We start from the raw sequence: 18,290 nt of genomic DNA, 5'->3' as shown, positions 1-18,290 counted from the left end.
TTTTACTGAAATGCTGAAAGGAGATTATAATTGGCAGCACTGAATAATTCAAGGAGGAGGATATCTTCAATACCATCTTTCTTCCACTCTTAGTTTCCACTGCCACATCAAATACTACCAAGATTAGACACAGCTTTTTTTATATATTCTACACGCTCGCTCAGGGCACTAGACTCAACAGCATTAATTAGTTCATTTATCCTTGAAGCTCAGTTCCACGCCACTGAACACTTAAATATTAATGCCATATTAAAGCAATGTAATAAATATAGAAAATATTAAAAATATTGCTGAGCAAGATTTGCTGGCAAGGAATAACAGGTAAATAGGTATGAAGAAAGCAACCAATCAGATATGATTATGTTGACCAAATTTTATCAAGGAGCAGATTATAAATAATTTAAAAATTGACTCAAATAACCTTTGTTAAACTGCTCAAGATATCACCCATTTTGTTAAATTGCAAGGATTTAAAGGGGCTAACCTCATTGAATTGGTGATTTTTCTGAGCTTCCTTCATCCATGCATGGAAAGAGTCAGTTTGAAAATTTCCAGGTAAGAATGATTAGTGGAATTATATTATGGTGGAAGCACTATAGCTGAAATTAGTTCTCTATTTTATGAGCAAAATGCATGTTGTATGTACCTATTAACATATAGCTGTTTATCCTCCCTTCTGAGTCTGGTCACCTATGTGCATTACCACTTGGTACAAATGATGGAGGATAATATTCTACTGTATTAAGTTTCTAAATGTAAATGTGTTCTTAATGAAAGCAATATTTTTTTTCATTAAACTTTTCAGTATCATAATGACATCACATAGCTAATCAAGTTTATTATACCCTCCCCTTTTAACCATAATTATAAATCCTATTTTAAGTACAAATGCTTTGCTCTTTGAGCTTCCTGCAATGAAGAGTTTCAGCAATGGGACATAGCAAGGATGGAACCATCTCTCAGGGTGGAGCCACTCCACCTTTCTAGAGGTGGAGAAGGTCTATTGACCTTTTTTTCTTAATTGTCACATTAAGGGAGATATTCCCCATGGTATAAGGTGTATAACAAATGTCTCCCAGCTTGTCACAACATTTCACAAATAGTGATCTAACTATTACAATGTGCTTGTAACTTTATTATTGTGAATGTCATGAAACAAGGTCTCAATCGTCTTACACTGTATCAGCCTATTACCTTTATCCCACTAAAACAATGCAAGTAGTTTATAGTGGTTACTGAGTTGTTGAGACGATGTTGCTGTTTTTACAATATTCTCAGCTAGCTGTTAGTTCATGATTTTGTAAAACAAATTGCATTGTTTATCACAACCAACTCCTTGTCACGCTCGAAGGCCAATAATTTCCAAGTGAAGTTCCCGGGAAGATATAAAACAAATTTCAGCAACCAGTCTGCTGGCAATCTTCAATGAAAACATGCTTGAAAACAAATTATTTCAGTATGTAAGCAACAATTCACTGGCATTTCACTGAGTTGCTTTAGCTTAGCTATTTTCCTGCTTTGAAATGATAATATAAAACTTGATAAACCTCATGAGTTGAGAAATGATCTATGTTTCAAGGAATACAGTTTCTCATAATTTATCTCATCAACTGGAAGTACACAAGGAGCCTCAACTCACACCCAACATGTCCAACACATAGTCTCTTTAAAATTCAATGAGATTCATACCTCCTTCTCCTTATGCTTTCAGTCCCTTCACTCTGCGCAGCAGCTGCTTCCTTGGAGTGTGGGTGGGAACTCCAGATTTCCAATGGAAGGTACTATCACAACATCTTCAAATAACAGCAACACTGAATACATCCTCTGCCAGTTGAAAGACCTAAGTGTGAAGAATAAGACTCCAATATTATGTCAATCCAATGTTGTTCACTCAACAATACCAAGAGAAAGCAGAAAATATTTCTTTATAGAGCTTGAGTCATTAAAAAGGAGTTCATTCTGTAGCCAAAATGGAAGCCACATGACCTCTATCACCTTATAATGAAGTTTGGAGAACTGAAAATGACTGAAGCCAAAGGGATATTTTTAGGTTTGCTGTTCCCATGGAAATGGTCCTTTTTCTGTGAAGCTGCAATTTAAGTTTATTTAACCACTTTTCGCAAGTTGGTTTCTAAGCAGTTTCATTAACTGAAATTGGGTCAAACTAATCTAAACTGGTGTCAATGTGCAATGCAATTTTGCTGTAACAATTGTATTTTTATCTGATTTGTATGGTGTTATTCAATGACCACAAGTTACTCCTGTTGAAAGCCAGTCCATTCCATGACAGTTCTTTAATACGAGGAGTGCATGGTTACAATTCAATATTTCTTAAAATAAGAAAGAAGCTGGAACAGAAACTGGCCATTTTCCTTTACAGTGCTGGTAAGATTATATACAGTAAGCATGTTTAAATTGCAGGGGAAACTTAATAACAACAAAACTGCACTACCTCTAGGGCCTTACATTATTCAGATCTACAACCGAATGAGAACTCTGAATTCCTCCTACTGAGCCCTCATGGGAATCTGCTGCTTCTTTTGATGTGCCTTCAATCATCTAGACCCTAAGGTCTTGCAATCATTACCTAAACCTCTCCCTTTCTCTCATCCCTTAGTACTCACAAGCTTTTGGTCCTTTACCCTAATTCTTGCTGACATACCTCAGTTTTTGTCTGATAATGCTCTTATATGTACCTTGGATGTTTTAATACATTCAAACTTGTTATTATTGGAAGTTGTTATTATTATAACCTAGATGTTCAGTTTTGTAATAAAAATAAAGAAAACTCAACAAGTCAGGCAGTACCTATGGAAAGAGAAATGGGGAAAGAGAGGAAAGAAGTTAGTTTTAAGTTGCAGAGAAGTAGATAGGAGGCATGCAAAGGATAGAGGGAATATCTGTGATTGGGTGAAGCCAAGGTTGCCCTGGGGATAAGAGGTAAAGGTCAACCAGTTGATGGGTTAATGGGGGCATCCAGAGAGTGAGAATACAAGGAGCTTAAAAGTTGTGAAATGCAGGATTGTTGGACATGTCCAGCAGATAGTGCTGTGTTAACAGAGAGAGACAAACTGTGCCAATATCACTAATGGATGACTTGCAGCAGAAATGGCCAGTTCTGATACAGAGAGAGAAAGTAAGTTTACTGAAGTCATAGAATCAGTACTACTGGCAGCAACATCCCCAGACAGAAGATGAGGTGCTGTTTTTCAGGCTTGCTTTGGGCCTTTTTATTACCGCACAAAAGGCCACAGACAGATTGATCAGAGTGGGAGTGGAAAATTAAGGTGACAGTTAACAAAAAGCTCAGTGTTGCCCCTGTGAAATGAATTCAGGGGCTTTGCAATAAGGTCATCAATCTGTGTTTGGTTTCTCCAATGTCGAGGAGACTACTTTGCACCAAGTGTAATACACTCAATTGTAGTGCAAGTGAATTTCTGCTTGACTGGAAGGAATGTTGGGTTATTGGATGGTGGAAAGGGCAAAGGTGAAAGGGCAGGTGTTACATCTCATGTGGTTGCATGGGAAAGTGTTGTAATGGAGGGGGTGGGGTTATGGTTAGTGGGAATGGAATAGCAGAGCAGGGAGTTTCAAAGGGAACGGTCGCTACAAAATGATGAAAGGGGAAGATATGTCTGCTGGTAGAATCTAGATGAAGCTGGTGGAAACTGCAAAACGGAGAGACTGGTATGGTGAAAGGTGAGGATTAGGGAAACTCTCTCCTTACTCTGTTCAAGGGGGGAAAGGGTTCAGAGCAGAGGTGCAGGAAAAAGATGAGATGTGAGGGACTTCACTTGGCAGGGCTGGGGATGGGGAGAAGTTGTTATGATGACAGAGGGAGAATAAGTAGATGAATGCGACTGTTGCAACACTGAGAGCCAGTATTGTCTTGATGGGCCAAACAGCCTTCCTCTGTGAGGAAATTTGAGAAACATTCAGTGGTCCACGTATTCAATTTGGCCACAGACAAAGAGCCAACTACTACCTTTGCGAAAACACTTCCGAACATTTCCAAGAATATACTTGTTACCATATCCATGAGGCAGCTTACAAGATATTTATTTATTAGTCAGATGTACACCGAAACACACAGTGAAATGCATATTTTTGCATTACTGAGAATGTGCTGGGGGCAGCCCACAAGTGTCGCCACTCTTCCGGCACCAACATAGCATTCCCACAGCTCCTAACCTGTACATCTTTGGAATGTGGGAGGAAACCGGAGCACCCGGAGGAAACCCACGCAGACACACGGGGAGAACATACAAACTCTTTACAGACAGCGGCAGGAATTGAACCTGGGTTGCTGGCGCCATAATAGCATTATGCTAACCACTACACTACCGTGCCGCTCAAACATTATTGCGGGAGCAAAGTATTACATATACTAGAAACCCCAGATAAGAGCAAAAAACGCAGGAAGTGTTCAGAGGGATAAAACAGCTAACATTTCAGCTTTCATCAGAATAGAGAAGTTCAAGATGAAACAAGTCTTAAGATGCAGAGAAAGGTGGGGAGAGGAAAAGACAGCAGAGGGGAAGAGTGGTGGAAGACTGAAGAGATTATTGAATAAAGAAATGATGATGAAGGCAAAAGTGGACAAGTTAAAAAAAGACCAAAAGACCCATCGGAAATAAGGCATCTCTAACACTGCCCCAGTCTGACAGCTCCACACAGAAGTGTCAGCATGAATTTACAGGAGTATCAGTCTCTGGAGTGGGAGGTGAATCCATAACTGTCTGACTCAGAGGTGAGAGAGCTCCTACTGAGGCAAGGCTGGCACTTACTACACAGCCTGAGTGATGCTATTGGTGTGTTAATTAAAACTGTATGTAACATTGCTTAGTAGTCCGTTGATTGGTGGCTGAGCAAAGTTAAAACAAATTCAAATTATGAAACAAATAACACCAGGACTCAATACAACAAAGAAAAATGCAATCATAAACTGATTTATATAATTTTTCCAATGTCAGATAAAGTGCTTTATAATATATCTGCCTATATTCAAACAATGGAATGCATCATTGTAAACATGACTTAATCAACCGTGATGTGAGAGTGACTGCCGTTGATATCAAGTTGGCATTTAAGTGAGTGCAGTATCATGGGGTCTTTGTAAAACTGAAGCTTACAAGAATCGAGGGGAAATGCTCACTCAAAGTTGGTTGTTGGAGGTCAATCTTCTCAGCCCTGTAATATCACTTCAGGTGTTTCTTAGGTCCAAACTCCTTCATCTGCTTGGTGAATGACCTTCAGAGCATCACGATCATTGAGATATTCAAGATTCTTGAACGGCGAGGAAATCAAAGGAAATGGGGATCAGGCAAGAAAGTGGAGTTGAGATACAAGATCAGCGTTGAGTAGTGGAGCAAGTTTGAGGGATGGTAGGGCCTCCTCCTGCTCCTCTTTCTAATATTCTTTAAAGAATGGTAGTTTTAGACATTTCACTTAGAATGCCACTGAGCATAGTGAAGGTAAAAGCAGCAGAACTTGGTGCCTTCACATGTGAAACGAGAGAGGTGAAAAGGGCTTGGTGTTGGGATTTTGTTAAAAGGCTTTTCCTGCACGCCCCACTAAATTTAATGGGCATGGGAAGTCAAGGATATAATTGGACTTCAGGGGAAAAATAGCAAAAGACATCAAACGTCTGAGTGCAGTAGTGGGAAGGGTCTGGTTTACAGGTAAGGTTCAGAGGCACAAGTGAAGTTTCTGCAGTCTGGACCACATGTTAGAGAGGCATAGATTCTGTTAGGTATAGAGAAACGGGGGCTGTCTGTACAACAGTGCTTCAGATTAAATTATAAAATAAAAATACATTTGAATTGAACTGGTTAAATAACAGGCAGGATTAAGGTGGCATAATTTTAAAGTTCTGGGATCAAACTGAATTTTTTAATTAAACAGAAAAAGGTCTTTTAATCGGGAGCAATGGGGGTGGCTTAAAGTTGTCTGTCTGTGTGTGAGAGTGTGAATGTTTGGGAGAGGTCTTGATGCATGTGTTCCTAATAATATACCAGGCTCCCCCTATCATCACCATCATTTGAATTAGCCTGATTTCAGGCAGAAGGATGGTTGCCTGCCCAAAAGAGCAGGGACCTAGATTAAAAGGCAAAATTGCATCCCAATTACTTTGCTAATGTCACTTTAAAGTATAAAGAATTTTATTTTATTCCAGTTCCTTCATATCAAATAAACATAACAGAATAGAGCTGATACATTAAATCAGTGCTACTGACCTTTGCGTTGTTTATGCTGAGGTGCAAATAGATTTTAAGATCTGTTTGCTGTCAGGTGCCCTTTGTGTGCAGATACATGGAGACAATTGTAAACACCATCATTTATTGGGTTTGACAAATTTCAGTACCTCAGAAACCACCCATAATGAGCTGGGAAAGCATGTGTGGCTCTCAGTGTTTGGCTTGCAAATTCATGTTTCTCACTCTGGGCCTGATTTGAACCACCGGACACAAGGTGACTCAATTGGTAGCACTCTTGCCTCTGAGTCAGCAGGCTGTGAACTTCAATACAGAGGTTATAAATGTCCAGACTGACATTCCAGTGCAGTGCTGAGGGAGTCCTACACTGTTGGGAACACTATATTTCAGATGAGACATTAAAGCGATGCTTGCCATCTGGCAGGTTAAGTGGACCTGAGCAATCCCTAGCAATCTTTCAAAGAAGGGTTGGGGCGTTATCTATGGTCACCCAGTTAAGAGCTATGTCTTCCTCAACATCACCGAAACTAACTGATCAGCTTTTCATTGGTGTTTGTGAGAGCTTTCTGTGCACATTTCTTTCATCACCACAATGACAAAATTTCAAAAACTATTCCATTGGCTGTAAAACTCTTTGCAATATCCTGAGGTAATGACAGATACTAAAGGTATAAGTCTTACTTTTTTTCACACAAATTGATACAGTGTATGCCTCTTTGTTTGGTCCTGACCATATACTTGAGTGAGGTTGGAAATATGATCTTATTGCTTCCAGAAACTTGTTAACAGCCTGATGATAGGGTTCTGGTTGAGAATTCCCTCTGCACTTACTGCTGTGAAATGACTCCTGCTACCAGATGAACATTGAGTAAAAACAGAATCAGGCTCAATCTACAATTACATACTTCTTCCTCTCTGTGTTTCCAGTCCAACCTTTCATATGATTCACTCCCAATATTTTGCACCGACCACTGTTTCTGGTGTTGGTGCTGCCAAGTTGTGTGGAGTACATTGTGTGGTGTTGCAGGGCATCTCAGGAGATGACGCAAGGTTTGCTCCTTCAGATCTACATAAGAGTTGATTATGCAGAGAATTTGCATACGTATGTCAAGTCCTATTCTCAATCTGTTCAGGCTCTGTTTAGTGTGCTGACACCAATCATTGCTCACTTTTTCAGGCTCTCAGTTAAAAAATGGTCGCTTAAAAATACATTATAAAACACTATAAGACAATATCATAGTACATTGCAATTTATCTTCAAAATCCAGTTCCACTGATTCCAATGAAATAAATTCTGGGACTGGAGTACTATATAATATGTACAGCCTTACTGACAGGGAATGAAGTTCGAGCTAAGTGAGATGCTGGAGGTTCAGTAGCATGAGTCATCATCTTCAGACGTGGAGATGAGAAACAGGACATGAAATAAAGAAAGTGTTGCAATGGAGTAACCATTAAAGGAAAAGTTTGTCTAATTTCCCATTGGATTGACCTATAAACAATAAATATTATAATCAAAGAAATTATGACAAATCAGACATTGTCACCTGGGAAAACCAGATTCCTTGTGTTGAACAACAGATTTCAGGTAGTCCATGCCACTCTCAGAATTGTTCTGACATGTGATCTATTAATGCTGACCAATCCTTGGTGGCTCAGATAACAGAACAAATCAATCTCCATGTGCCCCGGATTCTGATTAAGATGAATCCTCTGATGAAAAGGAAGTCATTCTTGCAAATAAATGAAGTTTGAATCACAAGTACCTTTCAGGGAATTTGCTTGGATGAATTAGCATCATAGAAATGCTATTCATTAGTGAAGATTAGCAAAAAGATTATAAAAATGGGTTTATTTAATTGACTGTTGATTGGGTTTTAATCTACTGCAAGCCCATCTTGTAAAAATATAATTTAAAATTCAAAATTGATGTTGCCTTTATTCTTAAATGCACTAAACACTCAAACTGATTTTTTGTCTGTTAAGTACTGACCTTGAGCTGATGAAAGAAATTGTCATCGATCTGCATTTGAATAATCCCTATGTCCCCTATTAAACCATTGAAATTTTCCTTGCATAAACTAAACCCATGTGAATTATTTACCCAGAGAATGATTTGATTTGTGACTCTTAGTGGGCATCGCACTACCACACAGACACAACAGTTGAGGCAAACAGAGTTGCTGTAATTAAGGGGAAAGCAGATACTTATCTGAGGGAGAAAGGAACAGAACGTTATGTTGAAATTGTTAGATGAAATAGGATGGTAGAAGATTTGTATGTGGCATAAATATTGGCATATATCAGTTGGCATAAATGGCTTGATTTTGTGTTGTGAGTTCAGCATAATTCCAGGTAAAATATTTGGGGGCTGAAACAATAATATCTCAAGTTGGAGTCATATTCACTTACACTGGAATATTTAGTAAAACTAGTACTAAAATTGTTTATAACCAGGCATGACTTTTCACATCATCAGACAAAACAAGTTTTTAACAAGATTTACAAGGCAATTAATAATTTAGTGCTACTATTCAATAAATTATCTTGAGACATATCAGCAGTAACACAGTATCCTTTGATCTGAGTGACTACATCAAGTTTTTTTGTGTTGTTACTCAGAGTTTTCCGCTCATTTCATCAGTATCACATCTCTTAAGCTTCTGCTTGTTCCTAATAACCCCTTTCCCTCCTGTGTTTTCTTGCCTTTTCCTGTGATGTTTTTAATTCGTATTTATTTTCTATTATTTACCCAAATTCATTTATTAAAAGGTGTCAGCTTTCACTATCGTTACTCGTATGGCATTCCATGTCCAAACATATCACCATAATATAAATTCTTGTGACCTCTCCCTTCATTCAACTTGATCTTGAAATTGTACCTTTTGATTACCAATTCACCAACTTGTCAAAATATTATTTCCTAGTAAATTTTTATCAAGATTCTGCTTCATTTTGAGCATCACTATCATATTGTAAACTGAAACAAATGCCTGGATTGTCTTGCCTAAATGACTACAGCATTTCCTTGTGGTATTATCTCTTCCATATCATCCAAGACATCAGTGTCCATCCTAAAATGGGCTCTCAACAAGAAACCGTACCCAAGCAGGTGTTCAGTGTACAATTCTACCTCCTGAGCCTCATCAAGGAACCACACACAAAACTTCTGCATTTCAGGAAAAATATTCTCACTAATATCCAACTATAACTGAATCTTAGAGAAAATCAATGGCAGCATTGGCAGTGGTTATCAAAGTCACTCTGGACATGAACATTATTGTGCTGGAGTCCTTCCAGAATAAACCTGTATATGATGTAGCATCTTTCAGTTTGCTATCCATTTATTCATAATGGAGGCTATTGGTGCATTTTACTTGCCAGAGAGCAACAGGCAAAGGAGGTATAAGGCTTCACAATGATTCTTAGGTTGACTACACGGTAATCACTTTGCCAGACCCACAGTGATTCAAGGATGTGCAGCTGCCAAAATGGATTCTGCTCCCTCAACATACAAAATGTATACAGGTGGTGAAAGCTAGAATACTCCGTACAGCTCTGATCTCCTGAACTAAGGAAGAATATACTTGAAATAAATGTAGACTATCAAAGGTTCACCAGATTAATTAATGGGATAGGGTCTCCTCTACATTGCAGAAATCAAATGTAGACTGGGTGACTACATTGCAGAGCACCTGTTCTATTGACATATGCCGCTGGACCTGCAGAGTGGTTTCTGTTTTATTTAACTCTTTTTGCTTTTTATTTACAGTGCAATAACGATTTGCCCTCACAGAGAGCCAGCAGGGATGCGATAAACCAAATGGACTCTTTCTTTACCATATCAATTCTAGGATTGCATGATCTCATTAAAACAAGCAAAATACTTATGGGCTTTGACTTGGTGGATGTGGGGATGACTGGTTTGTTCAGATCTGGTGTCTCAGACTGAGGAAAGTCATCCATATAGGACTGAGATGAGAAGTAACTTCTTCACCCAAAGGGTATGTAAGCTTTGATATTCTCTACCCAAGACACTGATGAAGGCTCATTCCTTGAATATATTCAAGGCAGAGATTGATAGAGTTTTAGATATTTAGCAATTCAAGGGACAGGAGTCACACTAGAGTAAAAGGTCAGCCACTTGCATGCCAGAGCATGCACAAGGGGCATTTCTTACCTACTATCTTGTTACCATGATGACTAATGCTTGGTATCCCAACAATACTGCAGTAATCCACTGTGCCATCTGCAAAAAGAGATCTGTGTATATTGGCATACAAAATGCAGAAGGCTGATTCAAAGCTGCAATCAATAGATTTTGGTAAAAAATAAAGGAGATGGAAGCCATGTGTGAGTGTGTAATCGAGGTGGAGCACAACAACAATCATCAAGGATAGTAGAGCAGGCACAAAGGAAAACCTGTTTTCTCTGACTTCCTTTTCCTTATGCTCTCAGGATTGAAAGGAGTCAGGTTGGTATCAAGCCCAGGCTAATGAGATGACCATTTTCTCCCTGAACTTTGGTAGCCCCAAGCAAAGAGAGTTGTCAGTTATAACATAGTTTCAGTAGATGCTGGGCCATAACACAAACTAGTTATAATTCAATACTAATTTGTAAATTCTGCAAGCCATAGAATTTTGTTGCACAGGAAGAGGCCACGTGTCCCATTGTATTTCTTCTACATTATACACTGTATGGTATCTGATGGAAGTGTATGATATTGAGACACTAGCTTCTAGTGTTTCAATTAAAGTTAATTTAGTAATAAAGTGGCTTCACCTGTTTTTGAGGGATTTGCCTGCTGACACAGCCATGGAACTGACCACTAACTAAAAGATTTGTGTTATATGTGTTTTACATATAATAAAAAGCAGAATTTAGCACAATAAAATAATTTGAAACATTATAAGCATGATAAAGTTCCTAGGAAGCTTCACAAGACTTTTGTTAAGCGAAATCAGCAGATACAAATCATACCATGTTTTCAGGTATTAAGGGGAAAGTGTACATTACTCTGTCTACTAAATTTATTCCATTGAAGGAAGTGTGATGAAGTTTAGATACAGAGTCATTGTACTGATGCAACTAGAGGCAGCATTGACCAGGGATGAATTTCCAGGCAATTGATTCTGTTCTGTTTACAATAAGTGCATAATTTGACTCATGCAGGGCTGCATGCATTTTTACAGCAGTGTCTCCACATGAGGTGCAAGATAGATGCATGTTGGCTCCCTATCACCAGCACAGCTTGTCCTGTTTTTGAAAGTCAGCTTCATGGTGAGTTTACAATTTGCCAAATGTATAGCAGGAGCTAAAACTGAAAATAGCCCAAGCCAATCAGAACCAGACTGGAGTAAACAGTCAGTTTCAAGTCAGTGTACTTATCACAGACAAAATTATTGATGTGTCATTTGTTTACACCTGAAAATGGAAATAACTTGAAAGATGGAATAAGCTGGTGGTTTGGAAGGGAATTGCTGATGATGTCCTCATTGCAGGTCAGTGACTTTTACCCCTATGTATTGCAGCACAAAGGACAGGACTGTACAAAACGTCTGACTTCCCTCTCCACCACTGGACTTGCCACAAAATGCAGGGTAGTGTTCCATTGTGCTAAGCCGTAGGGCTGAATGAACTTTGCACATGGACACTAAAGTTTCTGTCAGCCACAGAGCAGTCTCATGCATCGTCACACCAACATGGATTGTAATGGTAATTGTAGGTAAAGATTTATTTTTTCATACTAATTAATATTAATGTTTAATTAATATATATTAGGTACAGCTAATCGTATTTTATAAAATATTTTTATACTTTTAATATTATTTAATTTCTATTGATTCTCAATTCTAATTATCAGAGATATTTTGAAACACTTAAAAAGATGTGAGAGAATGAACTATCAAAACGCCATCAGTGGTTCAGGGGCAGGTCTAAGGAACTGCCTGCTGAGGCCTAGTCATTCAGCTTTTCAGGACAGCAAAGTCTGGGGCTTGACTGGATTTTCAGGGCCACAAAAAGTTTGGAAGGCCACAGCATTGGCTGGGATGGGGCACATTGAAGGCACAAGTCAATACTTAACTCACACTTGGAGAATGGCAAAATTTGCTCCTTTAAATTACAGGTTTAAATTAACTACTCTGTCAAAGATTATGGACTTTGTGTGGAGAATTTTGAATTTTGAATTTGGTTATTCACACCAAACCCATGCAAGAGTATCATCAGCCAGTCCTACTCACCTCCTGCATATTCAGTTCTGATGACTTCAATGGAACTGAATGTCTGACTATACCAAGGTAAGCAGGACGACAGCTGACACCCTTGCACTCAATTAGTGGTAGCGGCCAGAGACACATTTATTCCTCTTTGTATAGTTCTGAAATATCAATTTTCAGTGGGAATCTAATATGCTAAGGTGCAATTGCAATCTTTCAAAAATAAATGCCTTTGATTTGCTATATGTTACTATTTCTCAGCATTTTTTAATATCTACCATTCAAGGAGTTAGACCTTGCAAACTTGGCTAGACTTGTATTCATGTATCTAAAAAAAAATAAGCTGGTTGTACTCCTGTGCTATATACAACTGAACAGCTACCTACTTTTTTCAGATTGGAAACAGACCAAGTTGAAGACCAGAAATCAAAAAGTAAAAAAAAACTGCAGATGCTAGAAATTTGAAGTAAAACTAAAATTGCTGGGAATACCCAACATGTCAGAGAGAAATTGTGGAAAGAGAAACAGCATTAATAGTTCAAATTGATTATCCTTCATCAGATACATAATGACTTAATTAATGTAAGATAACTACCACCACAAAGGTGCAATTTTATTTCATTGGTTGATATTTTCTTATTTTATTTATTAATATATTTTATTTATTAATATACTTTCTGCCATTCAATAAGTAGTGGGGAAAAGAAAGCAACTTCTGTTAAAATATATAGAATATGCAAGGGTCAGCATCCAAAAATGTTAACTGTCGCCTCTCCACAGATGCTGCCAAACCTGCTGAGCACTTCCACTAGTTGCTGTTTTTATTTGAGGGCCAATAAAATAAGCAAACAACAGAATCTACCACCGAGTGCTTTGTGCTCCCAAACAAGCCTATTTCCACTCTCCAGGATCCACCACAGCTTCCTGCAGCAGCAACAATATAGTACTCAAGTGGCTGGGGTGATCTATTTGACTTGCTCCTTTTGTAATGTTAAGTCACCGACTGAAATCGTAAATGAAATAAAAATATCTGTGCATTTGCAACTATTTTATTGACTTCCATTGTTTTCAGTTTAAGCCCTTCAAGCCTGTAAAGAAGCAGCAACTAGTAATCCAAAAACACTTTGTGCCAATTGTAATGACAGTTTCTTGGTTGTTTTCTATCAGCAATTCAGGAAAGTAACCTGCCCCCCACTCCATCACACTGTCCTCTGACAATAAAGGTTCAAGTGAGACAGTGGAAAATGTGGCCCACTTCCCATATCTGGGGAGTCAGTGAAGGCAGATATTGTTAATGAAATTCATTGCCATTTTTAAAGTGTCAGCACAGTGTTTGGTTAATTGAAGAAAAGTGTACTTGAAGATCAAGACCTCACACCTGGCACAAAATTCAAGGCATAATGGACAGTAGTGATCCCTGCCCTCTTACATGCTTCTGAGACCCATATTACCTGCAGCAGATGTCTCAAGGTACTGGAACAATACCACCAGTGCTGGCATACAGTCATGAGAATTGTCAAGTTCTGAAACGGATCCATGTCCATATCAATCATTTTGCTCACCTGCACAAATCCCGTTTGCCCGCATTGTCCTTCAAATGCATCTCCAAATGTCTCTTAAATGTACTGATTGTATCTGATTCCACTGCCTTCTCTGGCAGCACATTCGAGATATCAACCATACGCTGCATAAAAATGTTCCCTGTCTCTGCAAAATCCTCCAAGTTAACTGTAAGTACAGGCAAGCTAACCTCAGTGTCCTCCTGTTGGGTTATCATCTCCAGTACTAAGGCCCTAGTTGGTGATGTTAAGCTAGTCTCATTCATTTGCACACTCAGCACCAGATCCTCAAAACACACACTCTGTTCAGTAATAGGAAGAGATTGCTAGATGGACAGAGGAAAAGGATGTGCTCATGTATCCTTGAAGAAATGCAACATCCACACTGACTCTTGGGAATCTCTGGCTCATGTCCGCTCAAAGTGGAGGAGGAGTATTCTGGATGATATTAAGAACTTCAAGGCCATGCATCATAGTTTAAGCAGCAGAAAGAGGAAACCACCCCACAATGTATGCACACACCCACCCACCCCATCAGGCATCCCCTGCCCCATCTCTGGAAGGGTCTGTGGTTCCCACATTGGCCTCATTGGCCATCTCAGAGCCCACAAAACCAGAGGAAAAGCAAGTCATCGTCAACCTCAAGGACTGGCTAAAAAGAAGCAGACTGAATCACACAAACAGAACTAGCAAAAGGCTAAGTCCCACCTCATTTTATTTCTTCTTTCAATGAGATAAAACCTTTGTGGTGCTGCTTTAAATTTCACTGTGAACACAGAGCACCAAACCCATTTCTCTGGATTGTACAAACACATAAGAAAATGGGAGCAGGAGAAGGCCACTCAGCTGTTCCAGCCTGCCTTGCCATTTAATACACTCATGGCTGATCTACCCCAGGCCTCAGTTCCTCCTCTGTGCCAGATACACGTAGCTCTCAGTCCCCCGATCTTTCAAAGATTTATCACCCCACACTTTAAGATAAGATAAGATCTCTTTATTAGTCACATGTACATCGGAACACGCAGTGAAATGCATCTTTTGCGTAGAGTGTTCTGGGGGCAGCCCGCAAGTGTCACCATGCTTCCGGCGCCAACATAGCATGCCCACAACTTCCTAACCCGTACATCTTTGGAATGTGGGAAGAAACCGGAGCACCCGGAGGAAACCCACGCAGTCAGGGGGAGAACATACAAACTCCTTACAGACAGCGGCCGGAATTGAACCTGGGTCGCTGGCGCTGTAATAGCGTTACGCTAACCGCTACACTACCATACACAGCTAAAGGCCAGCTTCCACAACATTCTGGGGCAGAAATTTCCAGAAATTCATCACCTTTTGTGACCTTGCTCAGACTTAATTTTATGCAAATGCTGGACTCCAGTATCTGCAGCCTCCTGTGTCTCCATTTTGCTACTCCACTGTGAAGTCTCTTTAAGCTATGCCCATATTGAAGTAGTTTTCCTCCTCTCTTTGATGGGAGTTCTGTGAGACCCTTTCTCACTGCTCCCCCTCTGTAATTTCTGCTGAGTCCAGAGGAAGGGTCTCAACCCAAAGCATCAACTGTCCATTTCCTTCCACAGATGCTGCCTGACCTGCTGAGTTCCACCGGCATCTTGTTCGCTGCTTCATTTTGCAAGGATTATGTTGAACATTATTATTTGAGCAACATATTGATGTCTGAACTTTCATAATTACTGCACTGTTCGAGCTCCTTCACCATAAAAACTGCAGTGATTCAGGAACATGGGTCACCGCTACCACCTCAAGAGCAATTAGGACTGGGCAATAATTGCTGCCCTTGCAATTGATGCCCAAATCCCATAAGGTTTTATATCTCAATATTCAGTGAAATGAATTGATTGCCAAGTTCTGCCAAGCTATATTAAAGCAGCAGATAGATGGTGCAAAAATCACTACATTGCAATTATAATGACAACCATAGAGTCATATTGCACAGAAACAGGCTCTTCAGCCTCACTTATCCATGCCAACTAAGATCGCCATCCAAGCTAGTCCTACTTGCCTGCATTTGGCCCATATCCCTCAAAACCTTTCCTATCTATGTACCTGTCCAAGTGTCTTTAAAATGTTGTTAATGTACTTGCTTCAACCACTTCCTCTGGCAGCTCATTTCATATATGGATCACCCTCTGAGTGAAAAAGTTGCCCTTCAGGTTCCTATTAAATCTCTCCCCTCTCACAAACCTATGCCCTCTAGTTCACGATTCCCCAACCCTGGAAAAAGACTGTATGCCTTCACCCTATGCCCCTCATTATTTTGTACACTTCTATAAGATCACCCCTTATTCTCCTATGCTCCAATGAAAAAAGTCCCATCCTATTCAATCTCTTTCCATAACTCAGTGCCAAGTCCTGGCAACATCCTCATAAATCTCCCGAGCACTCTTTCTAGATTAATAGCATCTTTCGCATTGCAGGGTGACCAAAACTGAACACAATATTCCAAATGTGGACTCACCAACGTCTTGTTCAACTGCAACATAACATCTCAATTTCTATTCTCAATGCCCTAACGATGAAAACCAGCATACCAAAAGCCTTCTTTACCACCCTGTCTACCTGTGACACCAGTTTTAGGGAACTATACACCTGTATTCCTAGGTCCCTCTATTCTACAACACTCCCCAATGCCTTACCTTTCACAGTGAAATTCTGGTTTGACGTCCCAAAATATAACACCTCACACTTCTTCAAATTAAACTCCATTTGCCATTCCTCGGCCCACTTACCCAGCTAATCAAAATCCCTCTGTAATTCCTGATAACCATCTTTACTGTCTACAACACCACCTATTTGAGTGTCATCTGCAAACTTACTAACCATGCCTTGTACATTCTCATCCAAATCATTGATAGAGATGACAAATAGCAATGGGCCAAGCACCGACCCTTGGGAAACGCCACTAGTCACGGGCCTCCAGTCCGAGAAACAACCTTCCACCATCACCCTCTGCTTCCTACCATCAAGCAATTGTGTGTCCAATCAGCTATCTCTCGCTGGCTCCCATGCAATCTAACTTACCAGAGCAGCATAACATGCAGAACCTTATCATTGACTTCAGAAGACCTAAGTCCCACACCACCAGGTTCAAGATCAGTTACTTCCATTCAACCATTTGGGTCTTGAACCAACTGGCACAACCCTAATCACTAGAGTTTAGCAACACTATGACCACTTTGATCACTTTGCACAAAAATGGGCTTTTTTTGTTCTAATTGTGTTCTTGCTGGTAAAAATTTTGTCTAATTTATGTTTTTCATGTGAACACTGCTTATATGATGCTTTGTGCCTGTGATGTTGCTGTGAATAAGTTTTTTATTGCAGCTGTGCACACATGTACTTGTGCATATGACAATAAACTTGACTTACTTAAGTCCATATAGACTATGACTACTGCCCCCCCCCAATTTTTTTCTAACTGCTCATCTAAGCAACCACTGGCAATTTTAATGATGCAGCCAGACCCATCTTAACTTAGAGTTCAAGGATCTCTCATCTCATATTGAGATTTGTGTATGTTTTTAAAATCATACCCAGGAAAAAGGGAAATACTGGCCTAGAAATTCAGTCTGATGACTGTTTATTTCGATGATACTCAATTTGGACAAAATAAAAATCATTTCCAAGTCATTTTACTCAACTCTGGAAATCTAACACAGCATTTCTCAGTGTGAATTGTACCACCCACCCAAACCTCCCCTCACCCCCAAACTCACTGATCACCTGACCCCTTGGTGCCTGATGACTTCAGCCCCAATCATCTTATCCTCCAATGCCTACGTACATGGCCCAGTGGCTTGACCTTCCCATTCTCTCAGTGGAGGCCCTGATCTCCATCCTTCCCATTCCCTTGCCCTGGCATTCTAACGGCCGGTTAGCTGCCCTCATTCCCCAAGCCCAATCAGTCTTTGGTCAGTCAACCCCCATCCCTATCCCCAATCCTCTGATCAGTACTTGCACTGCAGGTCCAACAAGCCAATGAGATAATGACTGGATAATGTGTTTTAATGATTTTGCTTGAGGGATAAGTATTAGCAAGAGCCCAGGGGAAATTGCCCTTGCACAGCTTCAAATCGAAATCGTGGGATCTTTAATGTCCAACTGAGAGGGTAGACGGTTCCTTAATTTAATAGTTTAGCTGAAAGACAGCACCAGCAATACTGCACTGGAGTATCAGTCAATGAGGTGAGAATGCCATCCATGGAGCCACAGTAGACTGTCAATTATACAAACTGAATCAATTTCACAATGCATTTGTTTGAATTGTAATTCTCCCT

The 18,290-nt window shown here is 39.8% G+C and overlaps 1 protein-coding gene across 3 annotated transcripts in view; it reads right to left on the bottom strand.

Annotated features, from left to right (window-relative positions):
* The window catches only part of lrrc4ca (leucine rich repeat containing 4C, genome duplicate a), a 707,523-nt gene that overhangs the window by 152,727 nt on the left and 536,506 nt on the right, over nt 1-18,290 (bottom strand). For all 3 annotated transcript variants that reach the window (XR_007957431.1, XM_052029189.1, XM_052029188.1), the window contains one exon: nt 1,690-1,840. The gene's annotated coding sequence lies outside the window, so the exon portion shown is untranslated. The remainder of the gene's footprint in view (nt 1-1,689; nt 1,841-18,290) is intronic.

Source organism: Pristis pectinata, chromosome 14 (genome assembly GCF_009764475.1).
Source record: "Pristis pectinata isolate sPriPec2 chromosome 14, sPriPec2.1.pri, whole genome shotgun sequence".
Lineage (NCBI taxonomy): Eukaryota > Metazoa > Chordata > Chondrichthyes > Rhinopristiformes > Pristidae > Pristis > Pristis pectinata.
This window is presented reverse-complemented; position numbering and strand designations above follow the sequence as displayed.